Genomic DNA, 18,664 nt, shown 5'->3' on the forward strand with positions numbered 1-18,664 from the left:
AATCAACTTGGGGGCATTTTTTTTTGCCTTGTTCCTTCAACCTCTTTTCTGTCTTGTCATTGCTCTTTTCCGGCTGGAACTACAGTTACCACGTGGAGCCCGCGTGGTTTTACTCCAGGCCTTGAGCATCTGATAATCTTCCTTTAAAAACTGAAGTCTCTGTTTGCAGACTGGACAGGTTCAGTTGACGTGTCTTCAGGTCTTCTTCCTCCGCCATCTCGAATCTTCTCAGGAGTCTATCCAGTGACTTTTCCATTTATTCTGGGCTTTTGAGTTCTAGAATTTCCATTTGATTCTCTTTCCACATTTGATTCATTTTCTCTGTGGATTCTCTATCAGTTCATTCCTTGGGACCATGGTTTCCTTGAAGTCCTTGAACGTACATGTAATAATCGCAGTTTAGACTATGGACGCTGAGCACCTCAGGGTCATCTCAGGGTCTGCTTCAGTCGGCTACATTTTCATGTTACCTTTGTATCTAGAACTTTCCTGTTATATTCTGGACATTGCGCAGGACACATTGTAAAGCCTTGAGATTCTGCTGTTGGCCCCTGAATACTGTTGAATTTCTTTCTAGTAGCTAGTGCGGTTCTGGCCGAGAGCTTGCACTTGGATCTGGTGCTTCCGAGCCCCTCTCGTTGAGTTAACTCATTTTCCAGCTTCTGCCTTCCAGCCCCGTGAAAAACTCTGTTGGGACTTGGTTATGGAGAGAGTCAGCCTGTCTCTAGTCACGGCCCTCACTCCCAAGGCCAGGCTCTCCTGATGTCTCTTGAGTCTGGGACATGGGTGAAGCGCCGCCCCTGGGTGTGCTGGGCTGCCGGTTCTGCGCTGCTCTTCCTCTCGGGGTCCTAGCAGCAGGGCTGGTCATTCTCATGCATGCTTTCCCTCTGATGCGAGTCGAGGACTTCAGGTAACCTCTGCCCAAGTTCCCGAGGTGCCATCTTGGCACAGTGCCTTCCTCTCTGGTGCCCTGACCCACGGATTCCAGTCGCGGGGGAAGCCTCTCACCTTGCACTGCCCCCCTCGGCCCCGCAGCCAGGAACGCCCTCTGGGCAGATGAGCTGGCTTACCTGGTGAGTCCCCTTCTCCCAGGGACCCCACTCTTCGCCGCCTGCTGTCCAGTGCCTGGACACGGTTGCTTCATGTTTGTACTCCGACTTCATGGTAGTGCACGGCAGAGAGTCACTCCGTGCATTTATCCATCCCTGCATGTTGGTCAGAAGTGGAAGTGGGATGGGGCAGGGCCACCAACATAGCAGCTGCGTTCTGCACCCTCACCAGTCAGGGTGGTGGAAGCAGTTTCTCCCCAGTGGGGAGGACGGCAGCTCCTGGACACAGTCTGTGAGCTCATCACTAACTCTCCAGTTCTCCAGTCACGGGACCTGTGAGCCCCACCCTGGCATCTACAGTCATGCTGTCCCCCAAAGCTTTCCGCAGCAGAGACAGATGGTCAGCCTCCAGGAGGGCTCGTTCCTCAGGGGCACCAGCAAGTTCTCAGTGGCAAATGGGAGCCCTTGTAGCTTGGAGGGGAGAGCAATCGTCTTTCATAGAAATGATGTTTCTGTCCGTATGAGGCTGCCTTCCCCCCTCACAGTGCTCAGCCAGCGTCAAAGGGGGCAGAATCGATTGCCACCTTATATGAGTCCCCCTTATTTGCATTTCCCTTCCTGTGGTTTCAGCTGCCTGTGGCCAGCCACAGTGTTAAGTTACATGCTGTTCCAACTGGCATGATGAACCTTGTACCGCCCCACTCTGTCCTACCTGGGTGGCCAACCATCCCTCGGTCAGTGTATCCACACTGTATAGACTGCCTGCTCGACATGGTCATGGCTCAATGACCAGGATCACCCAAAGCAGATGATCCTCCTTCTGACGTACTGTCTGAAGAACACCAGCAGCCCCACGCTCCGTCACAATGCCTGCATCTTTCACTTCACCTCATCTATCCCACAGGTATGGTCTCACCTCACCTCATCACAAGAAGAATAAAGGCAGTATCATAGGTATTTTGGGAGAGGGGGGGAGGGAGAACACATTCACTTTACTTTCCTTGCAGTGTCATGTGACAAATGTTCCGTTTTATCGCTAACATCTTATGGTGCCTAATCTATGCATTTAATTTTTCATAGGTATCATGCATAGGAGAAAGTATAGTATAGATACCCTCCAGCACTCTCTGTGGCTTCAGGGCTCTGCTGGGGGACTTGGAGCGCATCCCCTGTGGTTGGGGCGGGGGGCGACTACACTGCCACACACACCCTGGTCCAGAGACCCACTTTACAGCGAAGGAGAGAGACGGGGGGGGGGCGGGGGGCATGTGCTCATGGGATCTACTGGTCTGGCACATCGGCCGGAAGCAGTCAGACCCGGGGAAGGCTAGAGTGTCTGGTTTAAGACCCCACCGTGGGGTCAACTCAGGGAAAACTGAGACCCCATCCTGCAGCACATGGAGAACGCACGGAACTCATGGCTGTTGCATGGGGCCCTGTCCCCAGTGGCTGAGATGTGTGGGCTCAGGAGCAAGGTTTCCCCGTCACACCAGTGACCTATATGTGCACCTCACTGAGTTTGTGGGACGATTCTGTCCAGGGGATGATGGGAGGCGGCAGGCAGAGCTGGGGGTCCTGCTCTCCTTGCCCCAGTGGATGCCCCCTGGCTAGGGGCACCTGCTCCTCAAGGGACCCTTGGGGAACTGCTGGCAACTGTGGTGCCTTGGTCTGGGGTCTTGCCTCGTGGCCCCACCCACCTGCCCTTGGACATACCCAGGTTGGGCCTGCATCAGGCCCCCCTCTGGGGCCACGTCCATCCTGCAGTGTGACCGTTCAGGTGGTATTTCAGTGGGAGGAAGACAGCGATGAATCAAACAGGACCCCACCCCCACGGACCCTGCGTTCCAGAGCCAGAGACACATGAATGTGTGGCCACAGGAGATAAAACAAAGGACATGTGTAAGAAGTCGAGGGGGACAGAAGGCTAGAGGGATGGGGGCCAGCTATGTAACCAGGGGGCCGAGGACTGCTGGGGGTCCATCCTAGGGTACAGCATCCTGGGCAGAGGGGACAGGAAGGTGAGGGTTACCTTCATTCCAGCCCATTCAGTGTGCAGGAGTGAAAAATGTTCAACTTCACACAATACTCCTGGGAAAGTGGCTTAGCAGGATTACACAAAAGCTTCACAGAGAAACCAGCTCAAGAAAGGAGACTGCACGAGGTCCCGCAGCCCACTCTCACCCCCTGTGCCTGATCCGGCACAGCTGCATTCGAAAGGTGGCCCATCAGAAGGCAAAGCCACGTGAACCCCGAATCCCTTCCTTAGACAGCAAACCCAGTCGATGTCAGTGAAGTTTCCACTTGGTTACGATATACAAAGGAATATGCTCCTGAGCCCTCTCCCTCCTGGTCACTAGAGACCATCTTGATCCTGAGCGTCTAGGCCAGCTGTGGGAGGGCCCTGGTCATCCCACAGCGGATGACCGAGAATGGACAGGAATGTGCGGGAGAGACCAGGGGACGGTTTTCTCCAAGGACACCCCTGTGGAGCACCCTCAGGCCCCGTGAGCATCATCTTGGAGCATGTTGAATGTAAGTGGCCCATTTCCAATTGTTAGAAAGCAGGTGTAGGGGACAGAGGGGCATCACAGAAATTGCCACTGCGGGAGGGGACAAAGTTCAGATAATGCCCACGGCACTTGATGGCAGAAACGAAGTCATCGGATCCGAGTCTCTAATAACAAACACTCTGGTCTACTTTGAGGTCCATTTTCATCCAACGATCTCAAAACCTTTTCAAGCATTCATTAAACTGTAGGACGGCTCCGTGCAGCAGGGATAATTAGACCCATTTCTTGACTGGGTCATTTGAGACCCATTAAGGTAAGTGACTTGCCGAGGGCCAGGGGTTCTGGCTCCCCCGGATTCTTTTAATGTCTCCAGATCAGAGGGAGAGAGATGTGAGCATTAAACAAATCTGCTCCGAAACCAGTTCCTCAAGGAATTCCCCGGGCGAACCCCCGGGGTCTGCGTGACCACCGCGTTATCATGGTCTTTCATCACAACAAATCAACCAAAGTGTTTTTTGCATGTCTTTATGAAAAGTCGTATGGAAACATTGAAGAGCAGGCAGTGGGTCCCCGAAGGCAGCACAAAGTGCCCCTTTCCCAAGGCCTGAAACCGACTCCGTCCCGAGCCCAGCGGAGCCGCAGGTCCGCCGTGGCTCCTCATCCTTCTGCGGTTCCCCACAGTGGTCACAAGTCAGAAGGTGTTATTACCAGGGCCACGTGCTGGGGGCGGGGATGAGGTACCTCCATTCCGAATATCTGCACAAAACACTTTTGATGTCCTCCGGGGGGACTCTGAGTCCCGGGAGAGAGGTAGGCACAGGAGTCTTCTGCCCATGGCCACCTGGCTGTGGCTCCTGCTGGGTCTGTGGGGTGCTACCGTCCGTGCTCCTCATCCAGCTCTGACCTGGGCATGTGCCCGCCGGGCCTCACCTCACGGGCAGCCAGCACACGCCAACAGCCCTGGCTTCTCAGGAGAGTCTTGCCAGTTTGCTTAGACAACGTGCTCCAGACGCTGAGCCCGGGTGCAGCCCATGTGCCTGGCCCTGGCCCTCCTCCTCCTCCTCCTCCCCTCTGCTGACCAACATGTGGGTCCCTCCTCTGCCACCAAGGCTTCCTGGGAGCCGGAGGAGGAGCGGGCTGAGTGGGGCTTTTCAACGCCCGTGCCAGCGCCCAGGCACCCATCCTCCTGGGTTCCTTGCTCCTCGCTGACTCTCAAAAGGTCCGCTGCAAGGCGGGAGGGCCCCGGTGTCCTAGGTGATGCTCACCGACGCGGCCACCGGTGAACAGGTGGCTTGGGCAGGCAGGGTCGGGGGGCCCGGGGGAACGGAGCCTGGTGCCTGGTTTCATCTGGAGTCTTTCCAGCGAGGTGCGGACGGTCAGCACTTCCCCAGGAAGTGTGGAAGAAATTCAAGTTCCTTTTCTCTGTCCCCAGAGTCACTTAATTGGGGCCAGTGTCGAGTCCAAGCGTGAGCCCGCCCTGCACAATACCTCTGTGCGATACCATCTGAGTCACCACCGCTCTGCTGGGTGGGAGTGAGGTGGCCTCCCTGGGCTGCCGAGGAATGCGATCGGGGTCCCCTGGCAGCTCTCAGGCATTGGGTGACAATGTGGGATGGCAACCACGCATAAATGGAGAGACTGGGCTGGGACGGCAGGAACGCACTCGGCTACAGCGCAAGTGGAGACGGTGTGTGTCCCCGAGAAAGGCACAAGAGACTTCTGGAAAAATGGTCGCTTCTGTCTGGGGGCACCCGGGAAGTCTGCGGCACAGACAGTGGTCTGGCGGACCCCGCAGGAGGAACGCGAGGCCCTTGGGTGGAGGCTTTGTGAGCTCATGGGCACTTGATGAAATACCACCCATGGGGCCTCAGCCGCACACAGCCGCTGTTCCCTGTCCCCGAGGCTGGAAGACGGGATCAAGGTGTCGCAGGCTGGCTCCTCCCGGGGGCTCTCTTTGGCCTGCTGGTGGCATCACATGGTTGTCCCCTGTGTCTGTGACCTCATCTCCTGATGAATCACATGGATCAGGGCTCGCCTGTGACCTTATTTAAGCTAACTTCCTCTTTACAGATCCTGCTCCAAACACCGTCCCTGCTGAGGTACCGGGGCTCCGACCTGAGAATATTTTGGGGTACAGTTCGGCTCATAGAAGGAGGGAAAGGGCTTTCCGTGGAGGGGACAGAGGTGGCAAAGCCAGAGGGGCGAGGAAGGTCAGGGTCTTAGGTCAGACTCCTGGATGCAGAGCCTGAGGCGAGGGTTGGGTCCACGTGGTTTATGAGTCGGGGCCGGCTGCAGCTCGGGGGTAGGACAGCTGCTGCGCATGAGCAGGGCCCCAGCTGGACGTCCAGCCCCAAAGAGAAAAAGGAAAAGGAAACAGTGAAAGTGGGTTGGAGGGAGGGCTCCCCAGGGTGACCGTTTCCACCAGAGACGGCCTCAGCGTCCCCACGGGGCGCCCGAGGTGTGGCTGGCACCATGATCCCGCTGTGGACTGCGGGGATTTCACACCCTGGGTCAGGTAGTGCTGGTCGCGGCCTCCCAGGCAGGAGCCCCAGGGATACTCTGGTCCAGGGGCTCCCATGTAGCTGATGGACAAGGGGGTGACCACCATCAGAGCCTGTGGGATGGACATTCTAGGAAGCCAGTGGAGGGTGTTGGCGTGGGGTGTCGTGGAGAGCTCAGGCAGAGGGCCACCCGGCTGCGTTGACCTGGTGAGGCTGGGGATGCTGGGAAGTCCATCTGCAGAGCCGAGGTGCCAGGCCAGGGGTGTGGACTTGGGCTGTGTGGCCAGCCCGGCCTCTGGTCCCTGTCATCCGCACATGGATGTTCCCTGGGCTGAGGGGGGAACGGGGCTGAGCAGGTCCCACCCTAGGTCTCCCAGTGGTGCCCTGCCCCCGGGCCCCAGTAAAGGGGACAGTAGGAAACACAGCAGGCCACCTCGGAGTCCCAAGAGTTACTTCTGTCCCCACTGTTTGGGCTCCTACCAAAAGAGGCCATTTAAATCTGATGCAGAAAGGGAATGGGTCTGACAGACAATGGACGCGTGCCTCGCGGGAGCACGGGGGCTGCCCGGGAGGGAGGCTGCAGCCAGGGAGGAAGGTGGACGCCAGGCTTCTGTGACAGTGACCACCTGGGGGCTCAGGGCCCTGCGAGCAGGAGGGGGGGCCGGGCTGCTGCCTTCCCCAGTTCATTGGTGGCTCTGTGACTCCTGCTCCACACGATGGCTCAGCAGAGGCGCCCAGCTTTGTCCCCACCGTCACTGCAGGTCGGAGCCAGGGGTGCGCGGAGACCAGCGCGTGGCACTGGGACCGCTGCTGGAGGGGTCGCTGTTCTCTGATGTCACCGTCGTTCGGCCAGCTGCTGTCCTCAGTGTGAGGAGCGCCTACGGGAGCCAGAGACGCGGTTCTGCCCCGTGGGCACTGCTGGCTCCTGCTGGGCATGCCAGGTGGCCATCTGTGAGCGAAGACAACTAGCCCCACACCTGGGAGTCCCTCTGGGCTTCGAGAATGGAGGAGGGAGGGCTCCGATCTGCTGCAGGGATGGGGAAGGGCCCAGGAAAGTGCCCCCTCCTTGCCATGGGCCACCGGAGGGACACACTGGCTTTTGTCTCGTCCTGCCAGAGAGATCGTTTGCTCACACGAGTGTATTTTGAAAGCAGAGCAGCACACTCAGGAAGAGCGTAGCAGGAAGGGTCACTTTTAGGGAGGACGCGTTCCACTCCTCAGGGGACCTGAGGTCCCTTTCCGGCTCTCAGCCTGATGGATGGTGACTGCTCACAGAGGCGACCGACTTCCTCTCCAGCTGGGTGCTCTGGGCCTCGTGCCACGTGGGACCATTGAGGACCGAGTGTCCACTCCTTCCATGTTGCTAAAACGACACCTGATTTCAGTTCTCAGCCGAAGGGCGCAGAGGCCGACCTGAAGGCGCGGGAGGAGGCTCAGTGAACTTGAGAAGCCTGTTTTCCAGGGCGACTTTGATGGCCGACAGAAGTCGGGGAAGATAGGGTGACGGGTTCAGAAGTACAGGGCGTTCTTTTCTTTTGCATCAAAGCCCAGCAGACCTGGAGAGTCTCTCTGCGGAGCCGGGGTTCTCAAGGGCTCCCTTTCTCCCCCGGCCCCCGACCAGCTCCTGGGAAGCATGGAGGCCCGGCCTCTTAAATAACGCCGGGAACAGCGGGCCAATTGTGTGGCGAGGCCGGCGCTGCCCCAGGTGGCCGATAACTTCCTGTGTTGAAACCACGACTCGGAGATCTCATGGCGATATCTGCGCCCACCAGGAAATATCGCCTTACGCCTGCCATCGCTTCAAGTCGTGGCGCGGGGCTGTTAAAGCCGCTGTGTGAACTGGGCTGAGGAGCCGAGGAACTGCAGGCCTCCAGAGGCCTCGCCGTCTTGGGGGATCTGGTTTCTCCAGGCCGGGGCTCACGGGTGGCTGAGCCCCAGGGAGATGGACGTGCCCTGTGGTGACAGCATCGGCCGTGTGGCCTCATGGCCTCTCCCAAGTGTTATCCAGGAGGCTGCTGGGTAACGGCAGAGTGGGCACAGCCAGCAGGGGCTGGGGTTCTCTCCCCTCAGCATTGGCCAGTTGGTCGGCGTTGGTCAGCTGGTCAGCTTTGGTCATCTGGTCGGCATTGGTCAGCTGGTCCTTGGTGCTGTGAATACAGCAGTGTCGGGCTGGGAGCTGCGGGTGTGGCCGAGCCAACCAGGTTCCTCTCCCTAACCTACATTTGGAGGGAAAGTGAGGCCGAAGGAAGGGCAGAGGTGACCCTGTGCAGCCAGGACAGGACCGGGGCCCCGAGCTTCCTGTACGGCCCTCGGGCCTCTGGGCGCTGGTCAGCACTCTGCCCCGTGTTCACTCTGGACCCCTTCTCTAGGGCCAGGAGGAACGAGCCGGCCACGGTGTGATGGCACAGGGCTCCGGTGCAGCCTCCCGCCCGCTGACACCCTGCCTGGGACCCAGCTGATTTATTCATCAGGGACAGTGAGATTGACGCCCGGCAATGACACAGCCCTATAACGGCATCCTCAGTGGAGCTCAGTGAGTGTGTCTCTGTCCCTGACACCTTACTGCGGCGTGGACCTCGGTGACCTCAGCACGTCACTCCTGCTCGGCTGCAGAGGGAGACTGCAGACAGGGAGGCGGCCGGGTGTGGAGCCGGGCGGAGGCCTGTGCTCGGCCTGGCGCCCCCGACACCACCCCTGTGGGTGCTGGGGCTGAGAGGGACCCACAGGCAGGTGTGCTGATCGCTGGGTCCTGTGTCACGACGTGGTCCCTGCTAGCCGACCAGGGGGCTGTCACCGCCAGCTGGGGCCAAGACGAGCACTCCTGGTTCTGGGGCCTGGAGGCCCCCGAGCGGCTCACGCTCCTCGTGAGGTTCCCTGCCCGGTTGCAGATGGCCACCTTCTGACTGTGCCCTCACGTGGGCAGAGTGTCCCTTCCTCCTCCTCCTCTTCCTCCTCCTCCTCTTCCTCCTCCTCCTGTTCCTCCTCCTTCTCCTCTTCTCCCTCTCTTATTCTTTGGTACTGGAGATTGAATCCGGGGATGCTTTACCACTAAGCTACAGCCTCAGCCCACTGCCCCCGACCTTTTTAAAAAAATTGAGAGAGAGTCTCCCAAATTTGCTGAGGCTGGCCTCGAACCTGGGATCCTCCTGCCTCAGGCTCCCAAACTACTGCACTGGCTACCTCCTACTTCTGATAAGGCTCTGATCCTATTGGACTAGGGCCTCACCGCAGAACTTCATTTAACTTTAATTACTTCTCTGAAGGCCCTGTCTCCTCCACAGTGGGGTCAACACCTCCACATGCAAATTTGAGGGAAGTGTATTATTAATTTGTGGGAGATATATTTTTTAATCCACATTTTGTTACTGTAATGAAACGCTTGAGGCAGGCTGACTTATAAAGAAAAGCAGGGCATGTGCTTTGCATCCACTAGTTTTCATTGCCTCCTGTGAAATGGGAGGCAGGGCGATACTGGCTTGGCTTCTCACACACAGCGGTCCTGTGGTGCCATCAGCACCGGATACTGGGACCTGCCTGTCTACTGCTCCCGGTCCTGTGGAACCTTGCCCGCTTTGTGCTGGTGAAAATGTACCAGCTTGAAGACCGTGGTTGGCCCCCAGTGACCCTCAAATATGTGCATATTTTACAGGATAGATCCTATAGTGCTCCTGTGTGACACTTTACCCAACCCCAGACGGCAAGTCACTGGGTCCTCACGGGACCAGGGTCGGGGATGCGAGGCATCAGCCCCATCCCACAGATGGTGACACTGAGGCTGTCCCTGAGCAAGCAATCCAAGAGGGCCCAGAAGAAATGACGGTGTCTTCCAAGGCGTGTGATCCACATCAGCAGCCCCATGATATCCCAAGCAGAGTGGGAGGGACCGGCACAGGACAGGGTCACCACCAGCTGTGGGAGGCTGGCCACCAGGCCCCGTCACGAGAAGAGCTTCTGTCCTCTGCTCTCTGCCAGCAGGACCAGCAACATGTCCCTGTCCCTGTCCCGGGGAGAGCGCCACGGCCTTCTCCTGGGCAGGCATTGCACTCCTGAGGCCGCCACACCCCAACTGGTCCCGCAGGACTCAGCTCCAGGCCTGGGTTCTGGGGTGACATAGCTGCTCTTTTCTGCTTATGGGGCACTCTGAGAGTATCCAGGGCGCAGAGGTCCCTGCGTGGTCCAGCCAGGGGATGGCAGCGGCTTCCCTGAGCCCCACCTATTGTCCACGGCCTTCTCTTCCCTTCCACGTGACAAGGCTGGGCCGTGGGGCCAACTGGGCACTCTCTCGTGGGCCGCTGGTGGCCCCACCACAGGACGATTACCCACCGGTCCACAGGCTCTGACCCAGGTGGGAGCTGCCTCAGCCTCAGTCTTTGGCCCCAGGACAGTGAGAGGACACTTCTCCCATCCAGGCCACAGGGGTTGCTGCTCTATGGTGGCGGCCTGAGCAGCCCCACAGTGGACTGGCCCTCCCTACCTGTGGCCCTGCATCCTGAGCCACCCTTGGGAGGGAGGCTGCCCCGTGGGACAGGGGACAGGGGCTACCTGCCTTCCCCTGGGGAGGCCCCGTGCTCCTGGCCTCTCCCTGGGTCAGGGCTGCAGGGGTCTGGGGTATGTCAAGGGGAAAGCATTACGGGGAGCCGTAGACGCTAACTGACCACTGTCCCTGACCTATGGCAGGCTATCCACGTCCTGGTGTGAGTGCAAACAGAAGTCCAGCTGGGGACCGGCTTGGGTCAAACGCAGAAATCCCAGGCTGGGGAGCCCACCCCGCATCTGAGGCAGCAGCAGAAATCGGGGTGGCCTTAGGTGGACCCAAAGTCACATCGCCTTGTCCTTTGTGTCACCATGGGGAGTGCCAGCTTCAGGCACAACCTGGACAAGCGTCCCCTGGTCGGTGAGAGGGGGGAGCCCCGGGGAGGCAGTGACCCGCTGTCCCGGGTGTGGGCCCAGCTGCACCCGCCCTACCTGGTGGCTGAAGCCTGGCTCCTTTTCCCTCTGGTCTGGACACTCGGCCACTTGTGCAGGTCCTGCCTGCCCAGCCCGACTGCCTCCCAGGGGCCAGCTGTCCCTGGGGCTCAGCAGAGGGTAGGGGTCTGTTTGCTGTTTAGGAAGGGGCTTAAGACACCAAGTGGTGCCTTGAGGGAGGAGACGGAGTCCAGGCAGAGGGCAGGAAGGGCATCCAGGCCGAGGGCAGAGCGCGGGCAAAGGTGGTGCCAGAGGAGGCGCCCGGACAGGGCTTCGGTAGCAGACACTGTCACCCCATCCTGGGGCTGGAGTCCAGCGGGGAGGTACGCAGGGGCTCCTCCTGGGCCTCGCACCTCGGCTCACAGGTGGTGTCTTCTGCCTGTGTCCTCAGTGGTCCTCTGTGTGGGAGGACACGGTCAGATTGGGTCGGGGCCACCTGATGACCTCATTCTAAGGCCATCACCTCTTTATGGGCCCTGTTTCCAGTTGCAGGTGCATCCGGAGGTGTTGGTGGCCAGGGCTCCAACATTGGGAATTGGGGGGACACGACTCGGCTGTCTCACCCGGGAGGCCTGCTGGGGAGGCTGGCCTCCTGACCGCTCTAGTTCCCCAGGCCCAGCGGTGTTCAGAGCTGAGCAATCGGAGGCCCAGAGAGGACAAGGGCTCGGGCTCTGTGTCCCTGCTCTGAAGGTCGGGGCTCTGGCTCACCAGGCCAAGCTTCCTGCTGCACAGACCCCAGGGCTCAGGGACCCAGGCTGACCCCCCGCACTCAGGCCAGAGCCTCCCTAGGCCTGTCCACACTGTCCTGCCCAGGGCCAGGCGGCCTGCTCTGGGAGCCCACGTGCACCTGGCATAAGCGGGTCTGTGGGTGGGGCTGGTGTGGGCAGGGTGGGGAGGGAAGGCACGGCTGTGGAAGGGGCCGGTGGGGCCAGGTGTGTCCTTCAGGTTGCTGAGGAGGAGGGTCCAAGCAGGGTGGCCCCAGGCAGAATCCCCACGGTGGCCCTCCCATCTCTCCCGGCTGCAGGTGGCCTGTGCTCTCCTGGGGCTTCCTTTCACCTGCCCTTCCCACGTGACCTCAGCGGCCCCCAGACCCCTCCTCTGCGGCCCCCAGCCCCCCTCCCCTGTGGCCCCCAGCCCCCCTCCCCTGTGGCCCTCCTCCACGCTGTCTCTCTGCCACTCATGACCAGACCCTCCCTCTCCTGGGCCTCTCCTCGAGGTCTTCGGTCACTGGTGGCAAGTGGCAGGAGTCCCCACAAACCTGCTTGAGTCGAAGGGCCCTGGTGGACACTTGAGATCATCAAGGGCAGCTGTGGCCATTTGGGGCACGCGCAGAGCTGCCCTTGAAGGCCAGAGAGCCTGAGCTCCCCTGCGCTGCCTCCCATGCAGCCCCCCATGGGCCCTGGGGGCACAACGGCTGCTGGATGAGGCCCCTGCTTTGGGCGGTTTGTGCTGCTGGGGACACAAAGGCTGAAGGTCCAGGCACTGAGAGAGCTTCAAGGAGCCCTCAGCAGCCCCCGTGGGCTGGGAGGAGGGTGGCCAGGGAGGGCCAGGAGTCCCTCCCTGTGTGTAGATGGCCTGGCCCCAGGCCTGGGGACAGAGGGGGCGGGGCGGGTTTGGGGTGAGGTACCTGTGGACGTGTTCCCATGGCGCCAGCACCTCATCTGCCACAGGTCTCCACCACTGTATTCAGCAGGTGCTCACTGTGTGCATGGAACTCGGCTGAATGCACGGTTCTTGCCCTCCGTCCAGTAGGCTCACCTGGGGCAGCTTCTCCGTGTCCATGGCTTCTTGGCCATTCTAAGATGGTGCCCACCATGTTTGGAAGCAGGGGGGCCTGATGACCCTCGGTGGACATGCCTGCCAGGCCCCCCCGTGTGCATGCAGAAGTCCCCTGAGCCTTAGCAGAAGGTCACACTGCCCCAGGGATGAAAAAGAGGCGCCCAGCGGAGGCCCCGGCTGAGCTGGCGCTGTGACCTAGACTGGGGGGCACCACGCACATGGGCAGCCCAGAGGCCACCCAGGGCAGCTCAGCCCCTCCAGGCCCCACGGCCCCCCCGCAGCACTGTCGGGCTTGGCACGAAGCGGGAGGCAGGGACACCCAGCCACCGCGAGCCCTTCCCGAGTCCCCAGTGCCCACAGAGACAGAGCAGGAGGGGGCGGGGCCTGGAGACGTGGGACTTCACTCCCCGCCCCCAGGACCTGAGTCCAAACACGGTGACGCGGGTCTAGAAAAAGGACACCCAAGCGATCTGGTGATTTCAGTATAGATGAATCTGGAACCTAAGGGTCAGTTTCTCTCCAAATGCCCAAGAGCCCGAAATGGCACCGAGAGCAGAGCGTGAGGAACCCGGTGGCTCCGTGGGAATTTCTCCGAGGGCCGGCGGGCAAGGTCAGGGCGTCGGGCAGGGCTGAGAGTGGCCTGGGAAGGCAGCCGCCCAGGGGCCAAAGGGACCGCACAGTGGCTGTGTGAAGGCTCTGCCTGAGCAGGAGGTGACCGAGCTGAGGGTAGAGAGTCCAGAATGCTGGGCCCAGGGAGAAGGGGCAGGAGACGGGCTGAGGCCAGGAAGGGCCACCTGGGCTTCCCGTGGGCTGTGGGGAGGCCTCTGGGAGAGCTTTCAGGGTCTGTGAGCCAGGTGCTCCCACCTGCAGGGCACCCCCCGTCAGCAAGATGCTCCCACCTGTAAGGTGCTCCACTGCTGCAGGTACTCCCCACCTGCAAGATGCTCCCTATGAGTGAGATACTCTCAGGTCCCCTGTGGAGTCTGCTTGGGCACCCCAAGTTCCACAGGCTGGGTGGCTTCAACAGCAGACACACACTGTCCCATGTCTTCAAGGACGGAAGACCAGGATCCAGGCCAGCTCCTCCCTGTGTCCTCACATGGTCCCCTGTGTCTTCACATGGTCCCCTGTGTCCTGAGTCTTTTCTGTCTAATAAGGACACAATTAGAGAAGGGCCACCCTAGCGACCCCATTTGACCTTGGTCACCTCTTGAAAGACCCATCTCCAAGCACAGTCACAGCCAGCTGCCCCAGCCCTGTGATATTGTCCAACACCTTCCCTTCCTTAAAGGACCCATCAGACTCGCGGTGGTCAGGGCTCCGTGCAGGAGTGTTGAAGGGACACAGTGTCCAGGCCATACCCGCCTCTCCCCCAACTGTCCCCTTCACTCCACGATGTCGAGCTGACCCGGGCTTGCGCAGGCGGACGATCACAGTGACGGGCGCTGTGTCCTGACCTCTTCTGCTGGGGACACCTGCTGCGCTGCGTCAGGGTCCACCCTGATGGCCGACGTCAACCCTGCCTCTGGTTACCTGTGTGAAGACCTCAGTTTCACGTGGTGAGTTCTTTCTCAGCCTCTTGTATTTTCAGTCATAAGTGAGAAGCCTTCCCCAGCGCCTGGTTACTGGGGAACCCTTCCACGTTGCCTTCTAGCATGTTCGTGAATTTTTCTTTTCCCATTTGACTCTTTGATGCACTTGGGGTCGCCCCCAGTGTGTGGTACGCTCTCACCCTGTCCATCTGAGGTGCCTCTCTTATGGCTAAAGTCCCCACTGTTCTATCTGGAGCTCTTTTCTTTTTTTTTTTTTTGATACCAGGGATTGAACTCAGGGCCACTCCGCCACTGAGCCCCACCCCAGCCCTATTTTGTATTTTATTTAGAGACAGGGTCTCACTGAGCTGCTTAGGGCCTCGCCCCTGCTGAGGCTGGCTTTGAACCCGTGATCCTCCTGCCTCGGCCTCCCGAGCTACTGATGAAAAAAATCATTTGAATTCTTCTGCAGGTGAAGTAACCGGATGGATGATGTTAACTCTTTTTCAGCTTCGAAACGCTCTTGGTGTCAATGCAGTCTTCTTTTAATGTGCTTCTCAGTTCTGTTTGCTTACATCCCACCAAGCTTTGGTATCAATGTTGTGCTTAATTTGTAAAAATCATTTGAAAGTCTCCTGCCCCACCTGTGCCTGTGATCGTGCTGAGCACATCGGGATGGAGAGCTCGGAGCCTTCTAGTGCAGCACCTTGGTGTGGTTCCGGTTCTGGGTGGTGGGAGTGTTTTTAAAATTTGGTCTTAAAAAGGATGCTATGTGAGTAGCCTTCGTGTGTATCTGCATATTTGCGTGTCTTTCAGGTAGATTCCCTCTTGGATGTGTGGGCACGGTTAAGAGCATCCACAGTAGACTTTGATCACAGCCCATGGAGCCACTGATGCCCAGCCAACGGTCAGTGGCACTGTATGGTCAACTGCCTTTGTCTTTGCCGTCCTTGGTCGGCCATGAGTTTTGCTGGCGAATGGGCTTTTAAAATAAAACTCAAGCAATTGCTCTGTGGAATCCAGGCTTACTCTGCCAGGCGGAGGCCACGGTGCGGGTGATTCAGCCCTGGGTCATGCGAGGAACTTGAATTTGTCAGTTGAACTAACTTCAGGGATTTGACTCAACCCTTTGTGTCCAGTTCCAACAAGCTCTTCGTAAGTCTGGAAAAAAAGCCAACAGCCAGAGGACTCCCATGGCAGGAAGAGACCACCGACCCACGGGTTCTGCTCACCCAAATCTGTCTCCCGAGTGGGCGCAGAGGCAGCCTTGGGTGAATGATTCCAAGACGGGGAAGAAGCTGTTACAAGTTTTAAAGGTCAAGATTTGGCCAGGTTTCCATCAAGTTGTGTTGATGGCTCCTTTGTAGTTTTTTGGAGAAAACACAGACATGCAGTTGGGATTCAAAAGAATCCCACCCCTGGGTGAGGCCGGCAGTTGCCGGGACACTGAGCCAAGTCCGGGCTGATAGCCGGGCGGAGGCGGGTCACCCGAGGTGGAATCTGCCACGCACAGTCTGGGGGAGTCTTCAAGCAGCTTCAAAAACAAGGCAAGTCACCAGGCCACCGCGTTTGAGACCCATCTCTTAGGAAGCCGAGTCTCTGGCCCCAGCCCCGACCCACGTGCCTCAGCAAGGCTGGGCAGGACGGGGATCAGGAGGTGAGAGAGGAGTCGTGACGTGGTGGCGGAGCCTGCCCTGCTCCCTGGAGCACCGGAGGTCTTTGCTCCAGGGCCTGCCCCTGCGTCAGGCCACGTTCAACTGGACAGTCCTGTGACGACAAAATCGGGTGCCCGTGCTCTGCGGCAGGCTCTGCCGTGAGGCACACGGCGGCCACGCTGTCCTGGGGCCTGGGGTCCGGGATCTTGCCCAGGGTGCACACCGGCGGAGTTGGAGCCCGAGCCCCACCTGAGCCCTGTTCAGACCCCCTGCCTCCCAGGCTGACCAGTGCCTGGCCTGTCCTCAAAATCTCGCCGTGTCACAGCCACGAGGAAGCAGGACAGAGCACCATGGGGCATCTGCTGGGAAGGGGGACAGACTCTGCCATGAATCAGAGGAGTGACCCACCAGGCCTGGGGCAGGTGAGCAGTGCTGGACCCTGGGGGGAGTGGCTGGATTTGGGAGGAGCAGGGTCAGCGAAAGGACAAGCCATGTCCAGGGGGAGTGTGGCGGGCACGGCCTAGTGAGGCTGGCCTTGGGGGACTCCTGTGAGTCCCTGCGGTGTGGCCCAGCCGTGGGAAGCTCCGCGGTTTCTTCAGCAGAGAGACCACCGTGACTCAGCGGGGGCGGGGGAGAGACCACCGTGACGCTGCCGGGGGGGGGGGGCGGCGGGGGAGTGGGGACACTCGGTCAGTCTCCTCACCAGGGTCCATTTGCAGAAGGGCAGCTGGAGTGACTGGCTCCTTCTCCAGGCTCACACTGTGACAGACTCCGAGGGGCACTCTCCTGGGTGTGCAGCACTCGGGGCTGTGCTCAGAGGCCCCGGAAGTGGACGTGCAGACGCGGCCCGTGTTTAGGACTAATGACTGTCAGCCGTCATCCTGCGGAGTCCAGCTCCTCTGGACGCAGAGCCTGGACATGCTTCCTCCCCCTCAGGCTTTCCACCCACCCAGTGACTGGGCTTCCACAGACACCCTTTTTGGGGGTGGGTGGCGGGGGCACTCGACCACTGAGCCCCAGCCCCAGTCCTATTGTGTATTTTATTTAGAGACAGGGTCTCCCTGGGCTGCTTAGGGCCTTGATCTTGCTGAAGCTGGCTTTGAACTTGAGGTCCTTCTGCCTCAGCCTCCTGAGCTGCTGGGATTACAGACGTGTGCCACTGTGCCTGGCTCGAACACCTGAAGAAGGATGTGGCCGACATCAAGGTGTCTGCTGGGGACAGCACCCTGCTATGTGCTTCTCACTGAAGGCTGTGGTCAAACAAGTCCTCCCTCCATCTCCAGGTGGGTTCCAGGACCCCCTGGGTACCAGATCCCCTGATGCCCAAGTCCCTTCTGTGAGGTGGCACACGTGCGCATGTGACCCAGAACCCCCTGCGCACTTTTGGTCATCTCCAGACCCCCTCAAGCCCAAGGCGTTATGAATAACCACTGAACACTCTGTCGTTCAGGGAACGAGGACAAGCGCCCGCGTGCGTGTTCAGGACGGTGAGGCCTTCATCGCTGGACATTTGGGATGGTGCTTGGGGGATCTGGACCTGGTGTCCCCGGTGCAGGGCGCTTGCTAGTCGAGGCTGGGCGAGGCCTCTGCCCTCAGCTTTGCTCTCTGTGCCCTCGTCCCTCGCGGCGCCACGTTGGCCAGCTTGTGCCAACACTCGGGATGTCCGAGGAGGCGATGGCCTGAGATAGCCGGAGACGCGCGGCCAGTGGCAGAAAACCCAGCAGGGCTCGTCCCCTCCTGGGGCTCCCCAAAGACGCTGGGCTTCACAGTGTATGTGGCAGGACGGCACCGAGAGGCAGCTGGACCAGCCGGCAGGAGCCACTGGCCGCAGGTGACCGGGCACTGGACTGGGGAGGGAAAGGCCCCGCTGGTTTCCTCGTGGCTTAGACACATGGGGCCGGGCAGCGCCCTCCCTCCCTCCCTCCCTGCCTTGGGGTCTCAGAACCAGCGAGCCACGGCCCCAAGCAAGGATCCCAAGGAAGAGCAACCGGGCGGGGACCGTCCTCCCCAGACCACAGCAGTGCCCGCCCACCCACCCGGCCATCCCTAACGTCTTTTTGTTTGGGAAAATATACTTTCGTGAGACTGTCATTGAGGCCAGTGTGTTGGGGACCTTTTATTCTTTTTTTGTTATTATTAAGTGAGTAGATGAATCAGCTAAAACAGAACTGAGTCATCCATAGGGGACAACAGGAGGGACAGTGTCCACAAAGCCAAGAGTGTGGCCTGACCATGTCCTGCCGCGGAATCCAGAACAAGGAGAGGGGATGAACCCTGTGAGGTGACCCGTTGTGTGTCCCACAGGTGACTGAGCCATTTCGGGGGTCAACTTCACATGTACTCGACCAAGGACAGACGCAGGAGCAGAGGGAGGCCGTCCGTGTGGGCCGTGTGGGGAGAACTGAGGCGGGCAGAGCCACCACCGAGGGCCAGGTCCAGGTCACGCCCCTGAGGCAGAGTGGCCCAGGCAAGAGCCTTTGACGGAGGTGGAGGCCGGTGAGGCCCAGGAGGGTCGTGCCTGATGGGCGGTGCTTCTCCCAATGAGGGCACTGACTTGAGACTCGGTGGCAGGTGACGGTGCCACGACACACACTACAAGAACTGGGGGACAGGAAGAAACCCCCAGGCCTGATGCCTCTTCTCCGTCTCTTGCTTCCCCCCAAATCTTAAAAG

At 59.6% G+C, this 18,664-nt stretch overlaps 1 long non-coding RNA gene across 1 annotated transcript; it reads left to right on the forward strand.

Annotated features, from left to right (window-relative positions):
* Window positions 1-16,188: 16,188 nt before the first annotated feature.
* LOC139707047 (uncharacterized) lies at window positions 16,189-17,817 on the forward strand. The gene is made up of 3 exons (XR_011708647.1): window positions 16,189-16,413; window positions 16,711-17,274; window positions 17,442-17,817. It is a non-coding gene; the product is annotated as an uncharacterized lncRNA (long non-coding RNA).
* Window positions 17,818-18,664: the final 847 nt, after the last annotated feature.

This window comes from Marmota flaviventris, chromosome 9 (genome assembly GCF_047511675.1).
Source record: "Marmota flaviventris isolate mMarFla1 chromosome 9, mMarFla1.hap1, whole genome shotgun sequence".
NCBI classification, from domain to species: domain Eukaryota; kingdom Metazoa; phylum Chordata; class Mammalia; order Rodentia; family Sciuridae; genus Marmota; species Marmota flaviventris.